The 27127-nt window shown below is 37.6% G+C and overlaps 1 long non-coding RNA gene across 1 annotated transcript; it reads right to left on the bottom strand.

The window, feature by feature from the left end:
• LOC149795835 (uncharacterized) lies at positions 1-21932 on the bottom strand. The gene is made up of 5 exons (XR_016422150.1): positions 21519-21932; positions 20879-21000; positions 10035-10149; positions 564-670; positions 1-111 (listed from the first exon to the last, which is right to left on the bottom strand). It is a non-coding gene; the product is annotated as an uncharacterized LOC149795835 (long non-coding RNA).
• Between the last annotated feature and the right edge of the window lie 5195 nt (positions 21933-27127).

Genomic DNA, 27127 nt, shown 5'->3' with positions numbered 1-27127 from the left:
TATTTTAATATGACTTTAATGTTTATTTTCTAGATTTAATTAAGATTATGAATCAGAATCAGTCTCCAACTCCACTGTAAAGTTTATCTATTACTTCTTCTGCTCAGGCACCTGCAAATTAAAACAAAATTGTAATGCTTAAATAAAGTCATATCATCTCAGCACTAGTTACATATGCAGAAGTCATGTTAATCAGCATTATAAAAATGTATGAAATTTTCTTCACTGCACTTGTGCTTCCCTTACTATCGTTAAGCCATGATACAAGATAACTTTGCACTTACTTGTCATTTCTGGCAAGTGGATGGTGCAATCAATTTGCACAAAGATGAATTTATTTCATCCAAATATTTCATGTGAATAAAAATTCCAAATGGAAGCACTTGTCCGATCAGACAAGATATATGCATATTGTAGTTAGCTGGACTCTAGCTCTGATAGTCCTGGGCAATAGGATAAGCTGATTTTGTTATCAGTTTAGAAATGCATCCGCTTTGCAAATACTATGCTTTAAAAGACGAAACTGAATCCAATATTGATGAAATAAGAGTCATTTGGATTACCTTGTTTTTTATCATTCTGCGTTGGTTGGGTGCATATTTGAGGGTCTCTGATATGGTCTCTTCCATTCCATTTGCCTTTGCTTTGCCATTAGTTTTCAAGCAGGCTTCTGCATGAGTAATACAATGTTTTAAAATAAGTTTCACAACAAAGGATGCATTGCATTTTTCTAAATGCCAGCAATAATCAATGGAATATTTTTAAAACATGTACTTTGAAATGTGTCTCAAGTTACTTTATCAATTCATTTAAAAATCTCTGGCAAGTCACATGAAAAACACAATTTAAATCAAGCCATACTTACTTATCAAAGACTTTCTCATTCACATCCTTTACCTCACACAATAAATATCAGCAACACCAACATTAAATTCACACAATCAGTACAAAACCTAGGTGTTACTCTGGACAGTACTCTCACATTGCACCAACATGTCATGAACATATGCAAGGCTGCGTATCTTGAGCTGAGACGCATCAGCTCCATTCTCAGATATCTTTCAGTTGATGCCACTAAAACACTTGTGTGTTCATTACTGCTTTCAAGACTGGACTATGGTAACTCAATTCTGTCTGGTTCATCTTAATATCTACTGCAGAGACTTCAAAAAGTTCAAAACATAGCTGCTTGGATCATACTTAGAGTACCACAATCAGAGCACACCTCCCCGCTGCTCTGTACCCAACACTGGCTATCCATTCGATCCAGAATCAAACACAACATTAGTTCTCTGTGCTACGTTTCACTGACAGACTCTAGTCCAACATACCTATCCGACCTCACCTATGTGTACACACAAGCAAGATACGTACACTCCTCTTCCGACAATCATATACTCATTATTCTCACTATGAAAACAAAGTCACATGGACAGCATTCTTTTGCATACCAGGGCCCAGCAACATGGAATGAATTGCCCACTGAACTTAGACACAAAGACGCAGTGATCCCATTCAAGAGTGCTCTCAAAACTACTTATTCTGACTACAAAAACAAACTTAATGACTTAATAATGTTAACTACCTTAAATATTCTCAGCATGTTTTTTATGTTTTCTAATTTCATGGTGTTTGTTTTTGTAATCATATCATTGTGTATGTTTTTATGTTGTCTAATGTTGCAAAGCGCTTACAGCTTCTAAAGATTAGGCGCTATACAAAGTCCTCATTATTATTATTATTATATTTAGCTTGGATGAATATTTTTTAAATCAGTGGCCATAACTAAAAAATGGGATTTTGTTTTATGATCATAAAAGTATGTTGGACACCATTCATGATGTACAATGCTGTCTGACATTTCTATGCACCTAAGGTTTCCATCTCAAATATTAAAGCAAAATGCATACCGAATTTGACAGATTGATGAAAATAAAAAAAAGCAATGCTTACCATCTGAAAAGAGGCAATTGTCACTAGAATATTCTATTCAAAATGATATTAATTTTGGACACAGGGGATACCACCCCCATGTTTTCCTGACTCGTGATATGTCGGCCTATTCTGTGCACAGCTTTAAAAGATGTAATGTTTATCCATCGAGCTATAGAAATGAAATACATTTACTGTAGACTGTTTCTGTCAGCAGTTAAGTTGAGTAATTAGGTCAGGTTTATAGCTAGTTTACAAAATTCAATGTAGAATGCCAATAAATGACAAGATATATTTTTGCAAACTAAAGTGATCTTGAAAAAAGATTAGTAAAGTTTAACATTTTATAAAAAATAAGCTATTATGTGGAAAAGAAACAACAATGAAATAGGATGCAATGTGTTTACGTCTAGTTTTGGAAGGTACCGTCTCTAAGGTACCGTCATAATTGTACCGTAGTTTAATGGGTGGAAAGGCCATTGAAAGGTAAGGGCAGTGCGGAGACCATCGAGTATGTTCCAGAATAGCTGAATCTTTGTAGATACATAGATCCATTCGTAACTTCAGTCCGCAAGCGAAACACTGTACTTCGTATCCCAATCCTGACTCAGGTCCGAAGTAGACAAATCCTGTTCTAGCTAAAACATACGAAGAAGGTAATCCTTCCCTATCCATAGGCCATTTTTGAAACGTGTCCAATCGACGGGCACAATCACAATAGTCAGGTAAGAAGACTGGAAAATGGTAGGGTTTGAACTTGGAGTTCTCACTGGATTTCTCACTCGATTCTTGCTGCGGCGAAGTCATCCTTCTGGTGGGTGGCTATCCTCTTACAACCAATGTTTTATACCGACATGTCCATACGGCAAAGTAAAGTGGGTGGGAAGCCGCACTCGCTTCTGCTACACGATTTGATAGACTTTTTCCAAGGGTCAACTGACGATGTGGTGTGTGGGTAAACGTACAATCTTGTTGGGTTGATAGGTCGTCACTTTCTCTAGACTGCAAGGCTTCTTTCAATATGCCAAAGTTGACCACTCGACTGGTACGATAATTCAGAGTAAGTCCTTTCACTTTACACTTCGTGTGCACTTCTCCTTGTTTGGCCCAGTATTCGTAGCCGTAATTTTTGGGACCACCACTAACGAAACTTAGAATCTTGTCATCGGGGTGCTTGTCTGTCCAGGCTCCTAAACGGTCTCCTTCGATGTCAGGGTGCTGTTGACTCGGGTGATCGATATAAATGCAACTGTCCATGTCAAAGTACAAGACACGTTCCCCTAACAGTTCTAAAGCTTCGTACAATTTTAAGCGAGCATGAGCTGTCATGTAAGCTGCAATGATGACATTTCCAAAGGGGTCATCTTCTACAAAGTTCAGATCTTCTTCGTAATTCACCAAGATCAAATCCTCATGAACGACGTCCACGTGTTTCATGAATTTGGCTTTGTCGTGAATCATCTGAAAGTAGCGGGAAGGTTCGGTCAAATACTCCGTCTTGGGTAAACACGGTCATTGTGCCATTTTACCCCACAAGCAATTTAACATCACTTTGGCAAACGATCGCCTGCCTTCGTTTTTCTCAATGTGATCTAAAGTAATGCCTTCTTGTGCCCAGAATTTCTCTCTGAATGTCTTTTGGTCTTCGGGAGTGTGACACCAGGACAGATAGCCACTGGCTTCTTGCTCAGTTTCAAAAAGGCATCCACGTAGTCTGCGAAAATGCCTTTCTGCGTGGGGTCACCCTTGTGGAATTATTGTGTCTTGGGAAAGTGGCAAATTTCGTACACTTCTAACAGTTGGTATCCCATGTTCAGAGCTTTGAACAATTCTACGCTGACCCATGTCCCCGTCAAGGCCCATTCTTCCTGGGTGTGATGACAAGGTTGATCTTGGTTGCACGTTTCAGCACAAGTACGGCACAAAGGAAACATAAGTTTGCCTTGGCAATGGCGAGGTAAGACGGGATGGTATAGGTTCGTGGGAGGCAAAACTTTGCACTTGATCAAGCCTTCGTATTGTCGAATGTTTTTTAGGTCGATGTGTTCGGTGAACAATTGTGGGTGCCCTGCAGGAAAGCAACAATATTTGCACACGTAGGGATACAGTGAACACACGTCCACGTATTTGATTTCTTCTCCTTTCTCTTCGTCAGCTTGGTACAGCAAACAGGTGGCATTGGTCCTTCCTCCGTACAAACTATTACTTGGGTTCAGGGGGTCCATGAACTGGTAACTTTCCATGAGGCGTTTAAACTCGGGATCGGTGTTCAAACGGTGATTGTATTTGTGTTCCCACATTTCCACCACTTGGTATCCTTCCTGTTCTAACTTTAGGCGTGGCTGACAAATGGCCTGGTACAAGTCTTCCATGGTTCGTTGTAAGAACTGATTTTTAGTGCCGCGGTCAGGGTAACAGACGGGACATCCGTGAAATAAGCAACCGTTAAACTCGTACATGATCTTGGGGTTTTCTAAGTCCCAGCCATTGACCGAATGCATTCCGATGATCTTTCGCCCTGTCCGTTGCGGGCATGCTGAATCCATTTGTCTTCCTTGTCGCACAAGTAATGCAACCAGCATGGGGCTTTGACCGAGTATTGACGTTTGACGTAGTTGGTCGTTTGAGGACTGATGACAGCCACAGTGTTTTCAAGCATGAATCGTTGTCGGTAGACTAAGGAACACGCTTTGGCAATGGTGCAAGCCTCTTTTAAATGATCAACCCCTCCGTGTTCCATGAACAGTTCTCAAAATTTTCCACAGCATCGCCGTAAAATGTCCATGTCGGAACGACGATACTTTAGCATTTCTTCCTGAAAGTCGAAAGGGTCGGAGGCGTGAGCCTGGTACCAAGCGTAGAAAGTTTCTCGTTCGGTACGCATGTTGTCAGGGTCGTAATAGCGAGCCTGAGGCAAATGGGGTAGAACGGCGTGTTGATTGGCTTCTGTATTGAAAAAGTGTGGAAAGTACCCTTTAGCCATTTCTGTCATTCCAAACATTTTAGGCATTCGACTCAAAGGCATGGCTAAGTAGCTCATCGAATCTTTAAACTGCACTTGTCCCACTTGCATGAAAATGATTTTGGCTCCGTTCAAAGTGATTTTAGGACGCTCGATGCCACGTTCCGTATAACATCTCAAAAGAAACTGTCCATCGTATCCGGAGAAATTGTGAGCCATCACCGTGGCATGACAATGACAATCTCCATAATAATGTTCGATGTCCTCTTGGCTCCACGTCTTGTCGATGGGGTCTAAGACCCATTGTGTGAAATCGGCTAGTGTGTTCGGTCCTTGAAAGATTTTTTCACGCCCTCCAGGAATCTTACTGCAGTGAGGGCAATAACTCAAGATAGGTTCTTGAATCACTTCTCGCACGCTCGATGAGCCACGCAGAAATTAGGAATGTGAATACTGGTCTCTTGCATGCATTCGAAATCGAAAAAGATGAAATTGCCTTTCTTCTTCTTGTGACCATCCTCTTTCTCTGGTTGGGATTGGTATTTTTGTATGTAGCATTGGTGTTCCAAGTCCACAATGCAGTGAAAATGTGACATTTTTTCTTTCCTGAACATACGTGTGCCTTGGTACTGTTGATACATAGACCTTGTCCACACATTGGGCACAATCTCAGGAGTTGACAAGCACATTTCTTCTGTGAACCTTGCATCTTCAGATGTTGTTGGTAACAGGCAGGGCTGACAAATGTGCGCAGACAAGCAGGACAATGCACTGGTTCTTGCCCTTCGCTCAGACAGGGTTGAGAAGCCAAACATCCTGAGCATTTCGATCCACAATGTTTGTGTTGCTCTCGATTATTATAACCATCATAAGTCACATTTCTCACAGTAATATTTGTATCCCAGGAATCCAGTGATAGTGGTAATGGTATCGAAATGGTCATCGTGATGATAGAGGTGAATGTATTTTCCATCCTTAAAGTCTTTCCCTCGAAACAACAGAGACCCGCGCACTTCTTGAGGGTGCACTTTCAAGGTGTATCGTGGAGCTAGGGCATCTTGCAATTTTTGCATCTCAGGAATGCCACAGGATGTGTCTTTGGACAGGCACGCTTGTTGTAACAGAAGTTCTGCTTCATTTCGTTGTTTGGCTCGGTTCGATTTTCGAATGTTCTCCCAGGCTCTTTTCCATTCTACCATGTCGTTCTTGTCGGCATAGGTTCATCCCACCACGATGGCTCGGGCTAAACACATGTGGTCTTGAAAATTGTTAATTTGGACAAGACTTGTTTTGGTAATGCGAAGGTTGTTGACCAATAAGGTCTTTCTGCATTGTCCGGTCCCTTGAGGAGGAGAGACGTGGGTCATGTCCAGTGTGGCTTTTCCATCGGTGATGTCAAACTGGTCATTAGATTGTTGCACGTGTTGAATCTTGTCCATGACTTTGGAAGTGGTCAATTCTGCAGGGCTGCTAAACTCGATCCAAACAGGGGATTTCAAGCCGTCATGTTGTATGGAAAGTCTCAAGCGATCATCTTCTTTGGGTTGACATTGTCGCTTGAGTGTGGTGAGCAAAGAATCCCACATGTCGGTGATGAACCCTTTTGCTTTCTCTAACAGTACTTCAGACTTGAAATCTTTAAACTTCACTGTGTATTTGTAAGCCGTAGTTCTAAATTTTCTAGAGGGACGCTTTTCCGTCTCTCGAATGTCATAGTACTTTTCAGGGTTGACTAAGGGTGGTAAACTTTGTTTAGAGGGTTTGGATTCTGGTTCACTCATGTCCTCTTCAAAATCACTGGCAAGAATTTGTGCCAAGACTTCAGCCCTAGTACGAGGCGATAGATCACGTTTCTGCCTCTTACTTTCTTCTTCTTTCTTCTCAAATGAATTGGATCATTTCATCTCGATAGCAAAAAGTCAAATGACTAAAGTTTAAACACCATGAATTAATTTATAGTCATAGCAGACCAGCGTATATAAAGGGTATGTGTCTTGTCCTTTCACTATTCATTTCACTCTCAAACTGAGCACAACAATGGAAGAGACTACCAAGATCGAACGTTTCATCAGAGCTTTGCGAGGGGTCATTAGAAAATTCTCTTCAGACCAGCCGAGGGACTACTCTCCTTCCTTTCAAGATAAAAGTCAAGATACTTGCTATATCTGTCAGAAGAAAGGGCATTGGTCTTCAGAGTGTCCAGACCGTCAAAAAAGAAAAAAAAGGGGTTAGAAGAGACAAAAGTCAAGATACCTGTTATTATTGTCAAGAAAAAGGACATTGGTCACCAGACTGCCCAAAAAAGAAACAAGAGGAGTCAGAAGAAGAGAGGGATTCTTCAGAGGAAGAGGAAGAAGAAGAGGAAGAAAACAGACAGGTGAAGAAAAAGAAACAGGAGAAGAAAAGAAGGGAAGAAAGTGAGGAGGAAGAGGAGGAAAAGACTATGACGGTGAAGATATTAAAAAAACAGAGAGTGAACAATGAGACAGAATAAGTCTATGAACTTTTTAAAGTGCTCTGTTGTGAATTGTGAATTGTAAATATTTATAAAAGAATAAATTAATTATAAAAGGTAAGTGTCTTTGGGTTTTGATTTTAAAATAAGAACCTACACTCACGCACACTCATACACAGACAGGTACTATTGGGTAAAATGGTTTTTTTTAGTTATTGGCAATTGAAAGCCTATCTCTTTTCGAGAGACGTGGATGGCCCTGAAAAGGGCCTTTTTTGGTGTAAGGGGTGAGTTTAAACAATCAACTTTAACTGTCTTAAGCCTTTGCCATGGCCAAGGCCTACTTCTGGACTGCGTACTGTTGATGATGATTTCGTTGAAATCACTAAGGATGGTGCAGTAGGCGTAGTCACAGGGTTGGAGTGTTTAGCTTGGGAAGGTCGTATTCTCTTCGGCCGTAATAAAGAAGTCTGATACATCTGTTTCAGACTTCTTAACTAAAATGTCTAACAGTACCGTGACCGTTTGATTTTGACACCCTTGTTTCTTTGCTGCTGCGTCTTCTTCTTGTTGTTTTTTTCTTACCTCTTCTTCTTGCTGCTGTTGCTGTAGGAGAAAAGCTTGTTCCGCTTCCTTTTGCTGTTGTATAAATTTCTCCAATTCTTCTTTCTGTCTCTGTCTAAAATTTTCCATGTGCGGTAATGAAGGAGAAGGTGACGAAGGTTCAGGAACAAATTCTTGCAAGGTAAAAAAATCCACAAAATCCCAATTCACCTCTTCTGAAAGTAAGTCTGGGTTCCCTTGGGTAGTCTCCACCATCAGTGCACCCAAACTGATCGTTTTCTGAGTTTCCGTCATGTTGAAAAACTGTCGCTTAGATTGACTACGCACAGGCGCTAGCGAATCTATATAGACTATGTGACGTCACAGACTGCTCTCTTCGGATTGGACGTGGGCTGACTGAATTTTGTAACGCGTGTTTGGATTGGTCAACAAACTCAATCCGTTTCAATCCTTCCTCCCCCTATAAATAAGTACAGTTCACTGCATTCCTTCACCTGTTACTCAGCACCCCAACATGTGGACCGATGTACAATCTTCAACGCTTGTGTCTTCAATGATGTTCCGGACGGACATATCAATGTATGTCCGATCCAACTGGACAGTTATCCACAGGACAGACACCAGCCTGTGGATGCGAAGAATCTTATGTGGGGCATCAAGGATGCCACAAAAGAGTCTTAATCTATGGTCCTGCAGTCAGGCACAGCCTAAGGTCAAGAAGAAGATGTCACAGATGCCCTTTATGTATATTAACATAAAACCAAAGGCCCTTTTCAGGGCCATTCCTATCTCTCGAAAAGATCTTGACTTTCAATTGCCTACCCCTTTTTTTATTTTTTTGTTTAAAAAAATAATAAAAAAATAGAGACCCCTCCCTGTTTCAATTTTCGCCTGTTCCATTTTCATAGACCCATCAGGTCGGGACCTTATTAAAATAGGGTCCCGACCCTGTTCCATTTCCCCTAGTCCCAAGACAGTCCCACGATTTATTCCCCATGTTCAATTTCCCTTGTCCCTAGAGTGAATAGTTTTTTTTCTTTCTCCCATGTTAAATTCCCCTTGTCCCTAGAATGGATATTTTTTTTTTTCTCCCATGTTAAATTACATAGTCCCCAGAGTGGATATACCCTTTTTAACATGGAAGTTCCCTAGTCCCTAGACCATCCCTATTCACTACTACCATTGTCATTACCAGCCTGAAACCCAATTTAATGCCATTTGTATAAATTCATTTCAAATAAATATTATGATATAGTTGAAGTGTAAAGTCAAGCAAGTATTCTGTTTGCAGATTTTACATTTTAGATATTATAGTAAAGTCATATTTTCTCTTGTTTAGTAAACTTTATTGCAACTGGTTCCAAAATAGTAAATCTTATTTAATGTTCATTCACCAGAATAGGTATTAATACAATCCCGAATTAACTGTATGGTACTAAAATATACCCTGATCTTGTGTGAGATTGTAATATACAGAACTATACCTCAAGACAACAATAATATATTGAATTTATATTGTATCAAGACTGTCATGGTTATGAACTCCAACTTTATTCAGGTTTTTTCATAATAAATGATCATCTTGTGCTATGGTTGAAAAGAAATCAAAGTTCAGTTTAACTCCATTCTCTCCACATTTGTAAGTTGTTAAGAGGCATACTCATCCTCAGTGTTATAGTAAAATGTAATCTTATTTGGATCAATCTTGGTGGTGTAATATATGAATGGAGAAAGAATATTATCCAGATTAAAATATGTTTTATTCAGACTCTACTAAAATTTTTAGTTGGATATGGGTTACGGAGCCTGATGTGTACGAACAAAGCAATGTGTACCATGACCTTTTTAATTTAACATTTTAAACTCCTGCAGAAGAAAGAGATTTTTTAGATCCATTAATCTGTATTAACAAAAACATTTCTTCAGTATGATTTTCAATTACTTAGTATTGACAAAACTCATATTTTAAAGTTGTTGTTTTTTTGTGTTTGGTTTGGCCTTTTATGGTAAACCAACACAAGTAAGTTATTTAGTGCCAAGGCACTTTAAGTATAGTGCCTTGCCCAAGGACACACCATGGTAGCTAACCCAGGTTGGTCTGATGGTAGAATTTGAACCTACCTTATTTCACAGGTCCAGAAAGCTAACCACTGAGCCACTACAGCTCCCCATCTTATAGTGGAATGCTGGTATACTTTATGATCAAGAAGGATGGGTTGGGGTATGCATGTTGCATCTGAAAAAAGTGATGGAATTTTTGTTTACATAATATTTTAGTCATACAATATGAATCATTTTCTATAGATTTAAGATGTATCAGATCAAGTTAAGAAAAATCATATATTCTGTTTCCTGGGAATGTACTAAAATTCACTGTTATTGTTTGATTTTTTGGTAGTAAGCTTACTTGGTATTTTTTTCTTTTTAACTTGAATACCTAATTTGTTAACATCCTATTCTAAATCTTCAGAGTTCTGTCTATTAAGTGACAACTGTTGATACATGTAGGGAAGTTTTTGTTTATATCTTTTGATTTTTGTGATTCTGGAAGTTGCAGTATTTGTTGTTGTATTATAACCATTTCAGTAATTTAATGAATGCAGAGTATACTGCTCTATAAATGAAATTTAAGTGAAAATAATGTAAAAGTAGGTTTCACTGCAAATATAAATTGTTTAAAATAATATATCATTTATCATATGACTATTCAATTGTGGTAACTAGTATTCCATCCAATATCTATATATTAAAATATGTCTTTTCATACAGCTGGTGATCATTTAGATACAAGTCCAATTGAACATAATCAAATTATCAATGCAGGTGTTTTTATTAGTAGTAGTATTGCAAGTATAAGTGTTAGTATTAAGATTTCATATACAGGTATGATAAGTGTATCATAATGTTTAAATGATGCTCCTCGTTACAACATAAAATATGTTCATTGAAACAAATGGTTCACTGGTAAATTGGCAGCAAAGGTCTTCACTGAATTATGTTGCATAAACTATTTTACAATAAAACATATATGATGCATCTCAATTATGATGAATGTGAGGAGGAGGATTAATAATAATGCAATTTAAGTTATCTTCATAACATAAGTTCTAGCAGATGTGTAATTTTTATGTGGTTCATCATCAGTTTGAAACTGGTCTGTGATTTCTGGATCTGGACATACCTGGTCCCCTGCTGTTGTGCTGCTATGGTCTTTACAGTTCATTAGGATATCAGTTACACTTGGTTTACATTTAGAACCCCATGGGATGGAATGCCCAGTTTGAAACTGAGAGAATGGTTAATTATCCATAATATAACTCCTGCAGTTATTATTAGGTTTGATATCAAGGTCTTTCTTTAAAAGCTTTTCAACTCAGGTTCTGTTCTACCATACAGATAAATAAAGTCAAATTCAAGGCTTTCAGATTTGTCCAGTTTGTTTCATGTATTGCGGCAGACAGACTGTATATTGCCACTGTACCATATAAATATCAGTGCTTAGTCTGCTCTCAGTTGCTGTGGTTTGATTAGTTACAAGTGTCATCACATGTGACTAATTATTGACCAATGTAATGAAACTTGTATAATTAGAAGGCTGTATTTAAAAACTCTAAAGATCTTAAAAAGAAAATTGGATCGGGGTAAGTAAAACCTTTTACTTTGACCATTTGGCTAGAAAATAATTTTCAATAAGTTTAAATTGGATAATAGTAATATAATAATTAATTACACAAATCAGAATAAAAGCTATTTGCATATCCCCTTACAGCTGTTGCTTTTTCATAGTACTAAGTAGAATAAAGTATAGTTAAGACAGATAGCTTTAAGCTAGAATTAAACTCAAATAAATTGCAAGAAATCAAAACAAACCCAGGATTAAAACTAAAGAAATATCCCGTCATATATACCTTACATCAAATAAAGAAACTCAAGATGGATAACAACAAAATTAATGTCACATCATCAAATAGTTATCTCAGCTGCCTGGTCAACCTAAAGGCAGATAAACTAAGGCAAACTTACTCCGAAGCAGTCTCATCCCCCCCTAAGAGAAAAACGACAGATACAGTTCTTAACGCCAATTTTCAACTCGACCCCACCTGACTCGATGAGTAGACTCTACCTGTCACCAAGCGTAAACGAGAATGTGGACAATCTACCGAGTAACCGCAAAACTACATCCGACATGAGTACCCAAACTGAGGAACAATACTCAACAAGCACAAAAACAACCCAGACCACGCTGGTTAAAAACACTAGCAGCCAGGGGACTCAAACTGAGAACCTACTAGATGAAACAGAACGCCCTCACCCTACCACAAATAAAGCAGTCACACACGACTCAACAAAAGGTAAGAATAATAGGAAAACCAAATCCCAAATACCAGTTAGAAAGAATAAGGAACACACTAACTGTCAGAATACAAGACCCAGCAAGCCGGTTATGGACAACGAAACAAAGTCAGCTAAAGAGACAAACACCAGGGGAAAAAAGACCAGTCTGCAAAATATCCAAAACAAGAAACACCCCGCTGAACTGACTCTCTTCGTCAAGGGAGTAAATTCCAAAATAACGAAGTTAGCCTTTAAAACCATAGCATGGCAATTGAACAAACATCACCAAGGAGAATTCACGCTTAAAAGCACTAGAGACGACTTGCTGATAATCAAATGCACCACTGAACAACAGATTGCCAAATATATGGAAATTGAAAGAATAGGCCAAATAAATGTTCAGGTCACTAGACACAACAGAACAAAACAACACATAGACCCAAACCCCCCAAAAACACACAACAAAGGAGTCATATAAGTATCAACTCAAAATAAAACCAATGAAATAGTAGACTACATAAGGAGTAAAGGACAGGAAGTAGAGAAAGCAATCCGCCTAAAAACAACAAGGGGAAAGGATAGCACTGCAGTGGTACTCTTTTTTAAGGGCGCCACCCCAGAAACTATCAAAATAGCCGAAAAACTCGAGGCTAAAAAAATTTTTGCTTTCAAAAACAAACCACGGTTCTGTGGCAACTGCAAAAATTGGGGGCATTACTCTAAGAGTTGCGGAAACCTATTCCGGTGCAATCAATGTGGTCTTCACCACCCAGACCGGAAAACATGTAGCGCCACCAATCAGCACTGCGCTAACTGTAGTGGTAACCACAAACCAAACCACGCAGAATGCCCCAGGGCTCTTAGAGAAGCCCTAATAGTCGAATATATGATCTCCCATGGGGTAAACTATAAGCAGGCCAAAACAAAAATCAGGATACCAAAAACAAAATAAATAGGTAGCACCCTCACTGGTAGGAAACACACATAAAACGAAAACAACAGTAAATTAAACAAACTATTAAGACTTTTTGCACTAGAGATGGATTCCAGAGCAGAAATCAAAATATGGCAATGGAATGCACGCGGCCTTAGGGCCCACGCTGACCAACTAAATAACAAAACACTTGAACAGGAAAGAAAACCAGATGTTATATGCATACAGGAAACCCACCTAAATGATACCTCACGTATCCCAAACATCATAGGCTACAACACCAAATACCTAAAGCATCGATCCCCCACAGCAAGAGGAGGGGGGTTAGCAACCTTTGTTAGAGATGGAATTACATCAGAAATGCATAAATTAACAGATAGTAGACCGCCCAATGACTTCGAAATACAGATAGTCAAAATAACCGCTCAAACTAAGCAGGTACTAATCGTTAACCTCTATGAAACAAATGAGCAGCGCAATTTAAGTGCAGACGAAACAATCAAAATGATTAAAGACTGTGGAGAATGGGTGGTAATATGCGGGGACTTCAATGCACACAATGAACTATGGGGGAGTCAAAAGACGGACATTCAAGGAAAAATTGTAGAAAAATGGGCACAAAAATGCAACTAAGTTTTTCTAAACAACGGAATGCACACCCGGATAGATGACAGAACAGGCCACACATCAGCAATAGACCTATCTCTATGCACACCAAGATTAACAGGCATTTCTGATTGGCAAGTTGATGAAAGCGACCCTATGGGAAGTGACCATTACCTTATAAATATAGAAATACAAATTAGAATACCTCAAAATAAAGCATCCTTCACACCAAGATGGAAATACGAACAGGCCAACTGGATTAGGTTCAAACAGATAGGTGACTCAATCGACCCAGAAACCATATATCACCGGGACATTGACACCTTTAATGACAAATTAATAGAAACCATTAACACAATGGCCCAAGAAACAATTCCTAAAACTAAAGGAGTAGCACCCAAACCCACGGTGCCCTGGTGGAATAATGAATGTAAAATAGCAATTAAAGAGAAAAAAAGAGCTCTAAACAAATTCAAAAGAACTAAAAATAATAGGGACTTTAACTACTACAAGGAAAAGGAAAAAACTGCCAAACAAACTATTATGATAGCTAAACAAAACTCATGGAGAGAATTCTGCTCAAAACTACATATTAACACAAAATCGAAGGAGGTGTGGCAAAGAATTAAAAAAATGAGAGGCAAAACTAAATCAATAACCCCCAACATACCTGGACAAAACAACAAACATAAGGCAGAATTATTCGCAAACTATTTCGCCAACATGTGTAGCAATACCAACTTAGAGGATAAGTTTAAAAATCATAAAAGGCAATTTGAGGAAAGCAACTCTGACAACATAAAGGAAGCAGGAAATAATGACGGCCCACTAAACCTTCCGTTTACAGAAGCCGAATGGAGAAAGGCCCTCGCCGGCAAAAAGACCACATCCCCCGGGGAGGATACTTTGGGGTATGAAATGTACAAGAACCTACCCAAAAAACTTGTCACAATTGCACTTAACCTCATTAACAAAATATGGGAAACCGGTACCATACCTATAAGATGGAAAAAGGCAGTAGTGGTCCCGATTCTTAAGCCTGGAAAACCCTCAAGCGATATAAAATCATACAGGCCCATATCACTAACAGACAATATATGTAAAATAATGGAAACTATGGTAAACAACAGGCTGAAATACCATTTAGAAAGCAAAGGACTACTAGCTAATACACAGAGCGGGTTTCGCAACTACCGAAGCACAATAGACCAACTCATGAGACTAGAAACCGCTGTCAAATTAGCGTCTAGAGAAAAATTTTAAAAATCCAGATATGTTACAGCCATCTTCTTAGACATGGAAAAAGCATATGATCTAATGTGGACTAAGGGACTGATAAGTAAACTTAAACCATACGGAATAACTGGCAATATATACAAATTTATTGCTAACTTCCTAACCGATAGAAAGATACAAGTCAGACTAGGACAAGACTACTCCGAACGATACAAACTGGAAAATGGCACGCCACAATGAAGCGTAATCAGCCCAACTTTATTTAATATAATGATAAACGACCTGGAAACAGCGGTAAAACCCAACCACCTTGACTTATCCCAATTCGCCGATGACAGCGCCGTATGGAAAACTGGCAACCCGGCCAGCAGAGAAACGACCAAGCACTTACAAAAAGGACTAAACGATATAGGAAATTGGACAGATAAATGGGGATTTAAATTGTCACCTCTAAAAACAGTAGGCATAGTTTTCAATCCGTGAGGTGGCCACCCCCCACCCACTCCAAACTTAACCCTAAAGGGGGTACCCATCAAATTCGAAAAACAAGCGACACTCCTAGGTATGGTATTCGACCACGAACTCACGTGGGCAGCTCATATCCAAGAACTCGTAACGAAGTGCAAATGAGACATCAACCTCCACAGAAACCTCAGAGGGGTGAATTGGGGGGTTGATCAAAAAACACTCGTTACCCTATATAGAGCACTTATAAGAGCAAAATTGGACTACGGTTGCCAGGTATATGGAGCGGCGAACACCACGTTACTAAAGAAACTAGACACAGTCCAATCAAAAGCGCTAAGGGTATGCACCGGCGTCCTAAATGGTACCCCCACACAAGATATCTTAATAATAGTAGGAGAACCCCCGCTAGACCTAAGGCGGAAGGAATTGATGCTGCGATACTCGACTCGAATATCAATACACCAACCCAACCACCTCACGCTACAAGCCCTCTTAGCATGCGACAAACCATTCGATACAAAAGGAAAAAATAAAAAAATACCTAGTGGGAAAATAATTATAGAATTAAAAAGGAAATTTCAAATCGCAAATATCAACCCAGAAAAAATAAGGTACTACCCAGACCCCCCGTGGACCTGTCCCACACCACAAATAGATCTTAGCTTACGTAAACTAGGACAAAAACAAAATGACCCGATAGGACTAAGAGCATCAATACTAACGTACATTGACAACAAATACGAGACATACACGCAAATCTTCGCAGATGGATCAAAAACCAAAAATCCAAATAAAACTGCAGCAGGGATAGTGATCCCAAAATTAGATGTCGCCGTTGGAAAAAGACTCCCAGACCAATGCGCTATATACACGGTAGAATTCATGGCAATACTAATGGCATTAACATACGTCAAAACATACCCCACAACTAAGGCAGTCATTCTAAGCGACTCTTACAGTGTACTACAATCGTTAGCAACAGACCAATCCAAGAGCAGACCTAATATGATTAATCATGCAAGATCGCTACTTAAAGAGATTGAAAAAAACAACAAACACGTTGAATTCGTATGGATACCCTCTCACATCCATAATCCCAGGCAATGACAAAGCAGATGCAGAAGCAAAAAACGCCACAAACGAACCAAAAGCCCAAAATATAGCATACAGCGTCACTGAAATCAATAACATGGGACAAGATCAATGACATGTGGCAAGAGCTATGGGAAAAATCGGATGCAAACAGTCTAATACACACGATGATGAAAAAAGTAAGTAGAAAAGTCGAAAGTCCGACCTTCAAAAATCCATACGATATAACAATAATAAATAGAATAAGAACAGGTAAAACACTATTGGCAGGATGCGCAGGGAAACACATAAAAAGGGGACCAACCGAAAACTGCCCCTACTGCCCAACTCCAGAAACAATCGCACACTTAATAAATATATGCCCCAAATACAACCAGGAAAGGGCCGAACTAAAATCTCAACAGGAACAAATAGGAGAACGGTGGACATACCCGGAGTTACTTGTGGCAAAAAACAATAACATAGGAATGACCTATAATAACATCATGACATTCATTAACAAAATAGGCAAAAGGGGACAAATCTAAACCGAATGAAGGGTTGGGTATAAAGAGAGACCATGTAAAGAAATTAAAACCAATAAACCTAAAAGATCGAACCAAAAAAGAAAAAAACCAATCAAAATATTACAAATCACTGTTTGGGAATTGTGACGGCTGGCTCGGGCTAGTGGGTTCACAGACTGACACCGCCGCTCATAACCCGAACAATAAAAACCAGATAAGGACGAATATTACAAAATCACTGTTTTGGAATTATAATGGCATGCTAGGCCCCGTAGGTTCAAAAAAAAAAACAAAAAAAAAAGAAAAAAAGGAAAAAAAAAAAAAAACAAAAAAAAAAAAAAAAAATATAAAAAAGTAAATCAAAGACCAGTCAAAATATTACAAATCACTGTTTGGGAATTGTGACGGCCGGCTCGGTATCGTGGGTTCACAGACTGGCACAACCGATCATAACCCGAACAATAAAAACCAGATAAGGACAAAATATTACAAAATCACTGTTTCGGAATTATAACGGCATGCTAGGTCCCGTAGGATCAAAAAAAAATAAAAAAAATATAAAAAAAAAAAAAAAAAAAAATATACATTAAAATAAATCACAAATAGCTAAGCTAAACAAAAATAACAGGTAAATAGCCAAGTGGTCAAAGCGAAGGGAAACAAAGGCAATCAAATCACCTCCCTCGAAGAAAACATCTCACGGCGAACATGGCAGTATCAAAAGGACGAGAAGACCAAAACAGAAACGGACACGGGATAAGGCAGAAAGAGCTGAAATAAAGAAGAGCAGGAAAAGGCACAGAATGAAGTTAAACGTCCTAAGGCAGTAAAAGAAGAAAGAACAGGACACTTGCAGACCTTGGGGAATGAAGGCAGAAACAATGAAAAGAGTATGCCTCAAATAATCAAACCACCCCCACCCCCCAGTATGAAAAGAATTGCCTTCCCGAAATCAAACAAAAGAAATAAGGCCACCCCCCACCCCACATCTACTTATAAGTGTGAATGAGAAAGTGAGCGTGAATGTGTGTTGTCAGGATATGTGGGAAAAGCAGAAAAACGAACAAAAATGTCTATAGCCATCACACAAATATAGCATACACACTCCCTACCCACCTTTTTTTTCTTTTCTTTTCTTTTTTTTTTTTCTTTTTTACAAACAAATTTTACCACATAGGGCTTTCATTCTGACCCACGAAAGCCCTCTTTTGACCAACAACTTACTGGCCCTGAAACACACTGATTGGTTTAAAGCCACACGTACGAAATACTTAACCAAATTGAGATCTCCAAAACAAAATAAAGGGCTACTAAAAGCCTACTAGATGTGAAAAATTTTTCGGAAAATTCAAGTACGCAAAGTACACAAAATTTAATAGACCTTACAAAAGATAGGAAAATTCACAACTCAGGAATATCTGAAGCGTATGTGACAATCACATGTTTGGCAAGATAGTACAGGAATAGCCCAATAAATATAGGGAACTGGGCATTGATTGCAACGAAAATTTCATAATACTGCTGCTGGTGTGCTTCGGTTACTGCCTGAAATGAGAGAGGAAGGAGATGCAGGATGCAGAAACAGACCACCAACGGAGTACAACGATGGAGAAGGTTGCAGCGACGAGAGCCTGGGCGGGACCTTTTGGGGCACCTGGGCTTCGGCTTGCTTGCTTGGGGGCATTGTATAAGTTAATCGCTAAATTCAAAAAGTACACAAACGTGTACAAACTAAACAGTCGCACATACCAAAAGGTGCACGTGACTTTAATCCAATGAATGAATGAAATGTGTGCTAGAGGGTAGGGTTAGCAGTTATACTCCCAATTATGTTTGTGATGAGCAAAAGCAGCTGCACAAATTTGAGCTTTTAGTTTGGTTCTGGTAGGGTCAAAGGATGCAGGTACATTTTACATTCATTTTTTACTAGAAATAGCTATTTTCAATATTTTTCTGTGACAAGGCAACTAAAAGAATCAGTATGTGCCTTATGCATGAATAAAGTTCACTAGTACTATAACAAATTAGCATACTTTTCATCACCCCTCTACCATCAAGATTTTTTTATATTTACCTCTGTAGCAGACACAAATAAAAGTCGGCAGCTCATTTGCAGACTAAGTTACGCATATGATCTCCAATGCTCATCTAACTGTGACAGGCAGTCACCAACAAGCCAACCTATTTCCATGCCTAACTCAAAGTAAATCTGAACCACATTATAGATTTAGCTTATGTGTAAATTTATAAATGCTAGGCTTGTGATAATTAGGTTCATGCGTTCTACCTTAAAAATTAGAGGGATGTCAAAATACGAAACTATCCAGTGAGACCCATGATGTTAATTTTAATCCCTATGGGATTTGTGACATAAAAAACCCAAATGCTTTATGTATTAAAAGGTAACTAATGGGGGCAGGATCTGCAGTGAATCAATGGTTAGTATGCTAGACTCCTGATAAAAATGTTTGTGTTAAAATCCTGTTATCAAGTCAACCAGGTTACCTACTGCAATGTACCCTTGCCTTACTCCAATTCCCTCAGTACTCAGTAAACAACTAGTGTTGCTGTACATAACAAAACCAGTCCATATTGATTTTACATATTTTACTAAATCCTGACAAAAATAATTCTCTAAATAAAGAATGATTAATATGTGATGGTCTCGCATGTAATCAAACTCTTCCAAGCTTTTAATGATATGAACCGATTCATCAATGTTTATCAAATTTGCATGAAAAACTATTTCTTATTTGTCATCAAATATGTTCAATGTTTTGATCATATAAGCATTTCTGCTACATTAGATCAAAATAATCTTTTTGTCAGAAATAGAGCCCTTATAGTATTTGCAAGGTCAACCAATCAGATGCAGAATTTGAGTTTAATATGAATGAATATTTTTTTTACAAAATTGCTCTTTTGCTATATCTTGATGAGATAAATCTATTCACCAAGTCTGATGAAATTAATGAGAAATAGTTTTAAGAGCAGTAGCAAGAATGGCTAGTGAGATGTAGAACCACCACATTATATGCATAGATTTTGCTTATAGCCTCAGACATACAAGCAAATAATTAAACAAGTCAGATCTAAATTGGATCATAAACACTGTTGTGCAAATCATAAGAAACTCTGCCAATCAGATGCAAGGTCACTTCACTACCATACCTTTATCACACTCATAATAAGCATCATTGTGAAACTTGACTCTATAAGCCCAATGGCCAAGCATGATCAAACTTGAATCAGCAGTAGTGGTTATAACCTCATGTATTTGTATGCATCTTCACTTCTTCAATCTAGATCTCATTTATATAAGCATGTATTCTACGTTTAGTAAAAACTGCACTACATGTATAAATATTACATGCGGTGGTAACATACTCAGATGAAAGATCACCTTATTATTATTAATGGTTAACACTCATCAAACTTCAAGGACAACTTAATGATTTTAGCCTATATTGTGGAAGTATGGCTTTTAGGCTGGTTAAAAAACTCAACTAATCTTATACATGATCACATGTATATACTTGGATTTTGCTCATTATTAGATTTATCCAAGATGTTGATTTAAGCCCAAAACCAAGTTTTATATAAACAAATTGATCAGAACTATGGACTCCAGAGTAGCTAATTTCTTACTGTTGAAAGACAGAAGGGGATGTGAAATAAATAACACACTCTGGACCATTACATAAACCCACTTAGCCTTTTGACCAGTTGAGATAAAATATCAACAATAATGTTAAATAAGATTGATAAATTATGTTTTCTCACATTACCTCTAGCCCTTTTCAACATGGATGGTATTTTTCTTCCACATATGTCAGCTCTTAATTAGTGGCCCTTTCCCATCATGAATGTTGTAGATGAAACTCTCAGAATTAGGCTTTTTAATTTATATCTGTAGAAGAAAAAAACTATTGGTCTGCATATATCAATGTCACCATTTCTGTATTAGATTAAAATACCATATGTGTGTGTGTGTGTGTGTGTGTGTGTGTGTGTGTGTTAATTTTAGAATTTAAGCAAACTTGTCTCCATGTGTTTATTTTAAAACTGATGATGATAACACCTAACAGGTTCAATGGATAAAATGTTATTTCTTACTTCTTACAACTGCTCATTATATCTGAATTTACATTCAATGTTTGTTTTAATTAACATATTTGGGATAATGGGCAAATTATTTATTTTTGTAGTTTATCATTATATCATTTACCAGTCTTTTATCATTCAAATATGTAATATAGTACCATTATACTGACTTCATATTCTATATGATATCCCAGCAATACATATTAAGCAGATAAGTGCAAATAAAAATGTTCAGAATGTAAAATTTACTCCAAGCTCAAAGAAGATCAGCAAAAGATAATATCCAACAAATTACCAAACAAAAAGCGAAGTTAACGCAGTTACCTTTATTATGACGTCTCCAACACCAACGGTACTGTACAGCTACGTCTTCTGAGTTTTACCGTCATCTTGTCTTTCAAACCAGAATTAATTTCTTGAGCTCTTACAAAATGAAGAAACTTTTAAATACTATAATTTAAGCAGCTTCTTTACATGCCATCAGATAAATTATGGCACAGTGTTATGTCTGTCAGCAAAACGCAACTTCACATTTGGACGGCGCGCTGTGTGGGCATCGCCGACACAGCAACTGACATGAATTCTCTATTAGCAGACAATGATTCGGAATAAATCCTTCGCAAATCTAACATTCTCGATTTTTCATAGTTCCACTTTTGATTGTTGCATCTGTTTGATTGTACAATTGCTAATGATGTTCAATGAATCAACTTCAATTCATCTGCTGTCTGAAATCCCGGTTCAGTTGGTATTTTCTTCCGCGCATGATGCCGTGTAAATAAAAGATACGGTCGACATTCAAAGTGGTTTAGGTTAATTTATTATTTTTCTTTATTAAGGTCATTTGCAGAAAGTGTTTCGCTAGGGTGAGAAAAAAAAATATAACAAAAAGAAAACTTTCTTTTCCAACGCTAATACTGTATATATTTCAATTTGTGATTGATGCTATAAATAAAAAAAAATGATAATAAAGCATTTTAGCCCGTGGCTTCGGCACGGCACTCGTTTTTGTGGGTTTTTTAAAATGGTGTTTTTTTGGGGGGGGGTTGTTTTTTGTGTGTGTACCACACTAAAAAACATACCAGGTATTAGGCCTAACGTAGGAAAAGAAATTATCCTCTATTTATTACTATTCTTACTGTCAAATGACGCAAAAGTGATCAAATTGCTATTAAGATTTTGTTTTGTATAACACTTACCGCTCGTTTTCCTCGAGATAAAGCAGCCACTTCAAAATGATTATAAAATCTGTGACAGATGAAAAACGTGGTTTAAATAATTCGTAATCGCCTGCCTTAAAATACTGTAGGAATTTGCTAATGTATTTCATGGCCCTCGTTTGAATAGATACCAACGATCATGTATATCGACCAAATTTTGTATATTCCTGCCCACAATCATGTATTTTGTATTAAACCGTATATTACACGAGCGCTCTGTGGCAAACTCGGGGGGGGGGGGGGGTCTCTATTATACCCAGAGGCGTAGCTATGATATTTTGCGCCCGGGGACGAACTATAAAATTGGCGCCCCAGCCCCCTCCCCGTTTAATCACATTTTTGAATATTACCCTTGTTTACTTATTATAATGTAACGTTGTAAGCCTCATTTTGGCGCCCCTGTACCTTGGCGCCCAGGGACATATGTACTCCCCTCCCCCCCCCCCCCCAGCTACGCCTCTGATTATACCTCCTGTATCAGTTGAGAAATATATTGAACAGATCAGGCCCCAATACTCTCGCTCTGAAAAACATTAAAATAATTATATACAGAATATCGGTAGGTCTCCCTCTTGCCGAAAATGTCAGCACCATATATATTTTGCAAGTAATGTAATGGGTATAATAACACACACACACACACACACACACACTTTTTTGGGAGTTGGGGGGGGGGCAACGGACAGATGCCCCCATTTCCCCCAAAAAATAAAAAGTATTTTATATTTGTGTATTTCCCCCTCAGATGTGTTCTACGTTTTATTAAAACAAAATTTTATATAAAAAATTTAGTTTTTAGAATTTTTGATGGGGTATTTATGTTTCCATAGTGTTATCTAAAGGGTTGTTCGTCCGAGTCTGGTTTCCCTCACCTTGCTCGAAGTTCATTCCCTTGAAATGTTTTGTAACCTTTGCTATATGTCGCCTAGGTCTCAGTGTTTGCTATATGTAATGGTCTTATATTGTGTGTATGCTATATTTTCTTTATGTTTGAGACAGCAAGTATAGATCAAATATCTTTCCCAGTTGTATTTCTTCCTTTATGATGTTATATTGTATCTTTTAATTTGTTTTATGGTTTTCTAATTTTGACGATGGAATGGTGTACTATTTAGATTTTGTTTAAAAAAAATAATTTCCTATTTTATTATTCGAGTGATAATATGTGTCGTTCCTCATAATAGTCTTTAAAGATGTTGATAGGTAGGTTACGCTCGATCCAAGGTTCACGCTTCTTTATTCTCTATGTGTTTTTCCTGGGTCGCGTTAGGCCTCCTTTATTTAGTTTATCTGATTATGCTTTATTGAAAGATCCAAACGTATTTATGAGACCACATTATTCTATAGTGGTCAATCATGCAGTGCGGGAGAAGTTAGTAGGGTTTTAAACTAAGTGTTATACAGTATGTATTTGTGTCTTTATTTTGTCTGTTTATGTTCTACATTGGGTGTTTTCAAAGACTCATGATGGGCCTATGCACTTCACTGAGCCCTGTGACTTAGCCCCATGATGTCATCGCCATTTACTTCCCCCTTATATTTTCTCTGTATCCCTTCCTATATATGTCTTTAGAATTTTCTTTCAGAGAAAGAAGAAAAAAAAATTAAATTACAAAATTCTTTATTTTTTTCTTTCTTCCTTTCTTCCCTTTTCTCTTTTAAAAAAAAAAAGTTATATGGGTTTCTTTAAATATTTGAAATAGAATTTGAAATTTTCTTTGAAATATGGCTGTTGTGGGGTGCGAGGAGGGGGTATGGGTATGGCATCAGCTCGCAATTGCGCTACGCGACCCTTCGGTCTGTAATACCTATTCCTCCCTCCCCCTCTCTCCCCCAATTCCAACATCAATTGCGTTATATCAACCTGACGGTAAGTATCTATTCGTCATAAGACGTACTGAGTTCTTGTTGTGGTTAATATTCTTATTTTTACCACGTATCTTATTTAAAAATCTTTATCACCTGTCCACAGGATATCATCGTAGTTACTATATAGTCTATACATTTTAGAACGATTTTGTTTTCGTAGTCTAAATCTATGAATAAAATGTTATTTTTGTTATACTTATATTTTTTGCAAATTTTCATTATTAACTTTATCCTATTATGTTTAGATTTATCACATTGGACAATCGTATGTAGTTTGGTGAAGTTCGCTGTTTTACATAAAGGGCATTTCGGCATTATCCTCAGCATACGATGTTTGATTGTTTCTTCGCCTGTTAGCCAGGTGTTGTGCAGGTATTTAAAAATTATACTTTGTGTTTTGACAGATCTTATTTTCCCCAATTTTTCCAATTTTTTGTCCAATTTACCCCCTCAGTTGTCCTGCTCTACTCTACATTTTATATTTTTGGTTACCTCCTCCCTAATCCAAGCGTGACTTTTACTTATTAAATTTTGCATAAATCTGTTTTGTCTCTATATTTTAAAATTAGTTCTCATATGTTTGCGTGGCACTTCGATTTTTTTATATTAATTTGTTATTTTTGTATATCTCTGGTCGGTTTCTCAAGGTGAAGCCGAACCAGTAGATGTACGGTGCTTCTCACGCTGTAGCCGGGTCTGAGTGCATTTTTTTTTTAATCTTTTGATTATGTTAGTTAATTATAGTAGTAGAGGGCTCGGCAACCCCAAGCCCCCTCTACTTTTGGCCCTATATAATGTCTCTTTTTTTACATGATGCATTTTATGATTCCATATATAATCTATTATTTCGTTGTCTGTTTTGTTTAAAATTGTATTATCCATATCTATGGATTTAAATATGTAGTTAATATTTGAGTATAAATAAGTCTTGGCCACTTGGGCCCGCTCCATGATAGGTAATGGCGCCATGGCCAGATTTTCACATTTTCTCTTATTTTATTGATAATATGTTCATAATTTTCTACAGCTTCTTTTTTTTATTACCAAAGTAAACCCCTAGAGCCTTTACAGTGTCTCTCAGTAAGTGTGTGGGGGGGGGGGGGGGCGATAATCCAGGGTGGTTGCCCCTCCAGTTAACTATTTTTAAGATTTCGTGCTTGTTGTGGTTTATTTTGGAACCCGACGCTTATAGCATTTCCCCTCTCTTATAAAGATGTTGCAATCATATGCATGTTAGAGCATTTTTTAATTCTTTTTTAGGTTTGGTATTTGTATGCCTTGTATAATCAGGGGCGGATTAAGGCTCACTGGTGCCCTAAGCACTGACAAATCTTGGCGCGCCCCTCTTTTCCACGTACACCTGAGAAGATAACCCTAGGGTGTAACATGATCAAGAAACAGAACATCATGATCAATTTGCACTAGTTGTATCAGTTTTTTTTACAAATCTTCATTCTTTTTTCTTTCTTTCTTTTCACCCTTTTCTCAACTTTGTGGTGCCCCCTTTGGCCCTGGTGTCCTATGCACGTGCTTAGTCTGCTTAATGGTTAATACGCCCCTGCTTGCACATCTGGGTTGTTTCTTATCGTGTGACGTAGGATTTATATTGCCATTACGTATTCTAGCATTGATAGTGGACATCCTTGTATCACTGATCGTTGTATTTCAAATTCTTTCGTGCATTTCCCGTTTAATTATCCCAGTGTGTAGGATTTTGGTCCATTTTGGAAATTGGGTCCGAAACCAAATTTTTTAAAAACATTCTTTATACAGTTTTGTTCAAATCAGTCGAAAGCTTTCTCCTGGTCGAAGAGTACTATAGCACTCATCATACCAGTTTCATTTATGTAGTTAATTATAGTTTTAATGTTTAAAATATTGTTTTGTATATCCCTCCCCCACAAGTTTGATTTACATTAATTATCTTGTTAATCCTACCCTTTACTGTATTTGTTAAAATCCTACTTAAAATCTTATAGTCCGTGTTTAAAAGTGATATAGGCCTCCAGTTTTTAATCTCGTCTCTATTCCCTTTCCCTTTGTATATAATTGTGATAACTCCCTCCCTCATAGATTTAGTCATTTTATTTTTACTTAAAACTATATTATTATACAAAGCGTTTAAGATCGGCGTCAGTTCACCGTGGAACTTTTGGTAGAATTCCACGATGAGTCCATCTTTCCCTGGTGACTTTTGTGAGTGTTGATATACTTTTTGTGATTTCTTCATCTGAGATGACATCATCACATTGGTCTCTATGTACTGCTGATGTCATCTCACAGTCGACATTTTTTAAGTAGCTGTCGATTGTGCTGAAGTATATGTTCTGTGTGGTGTGTGGTGTATAGTTCTTTATAATATTTGGAAATATTATTTAGGATATCTTCTTTTACAGTATGGGTTACATTGTTTATTTTGATATTGTTTAAAATTGTATCACCCCCTTTTCTAAATTCTTCTCGCTTATATACGTTTTTTGCCTCGTTGTAGATCTCTGTAAATTTTCCCGCCCTTATTATTCTCCCCTGATTTTCGTCTTCTTCAACGATTTTAATTTTGTCTGTCAATCGTTTTTTTTTTTCTTTCTCCATCGTCGTTTGTTGTTTTGCTTAGTTCTAATTTGAGTTCGTGTTTGTCTTTTTTTTCTGGGGTTTTTCCGCCCTCTATTTGAGTACTGAATATTTATTCCTTTTATTTTGTTTTTTAAAACATCCCAATCAATTATTATATTAATATTTTCTTCATTTTTGACGGTTTCAATTTCTTTTTTTAATTATTATTTCGACATATTCTTTGTCATTTAAAATCTTATTATTTAGTTTCCATAGTCCTGACCCACATTT

This window comes from Sinohyriopsis cumingii, chromosome 7 (genome assembly GCF_028554795.1).
Source record: "Sinohyriopsis cumingii isolate HCF-2022 chromosome 7, ASM2855479v2, whole genome shotgun sequence".
In the NCBI taxonomy this organism is placed as follows: Eukaryota; Metazoa; Mollusca; class Bivalvia; order Unionida; family Unionidae; genus Sinohyriopsis; species Sinohyriopsis cumingii.
This window is presented reverse-complemented; position numbering and strand designations above follow the sequence as displayed.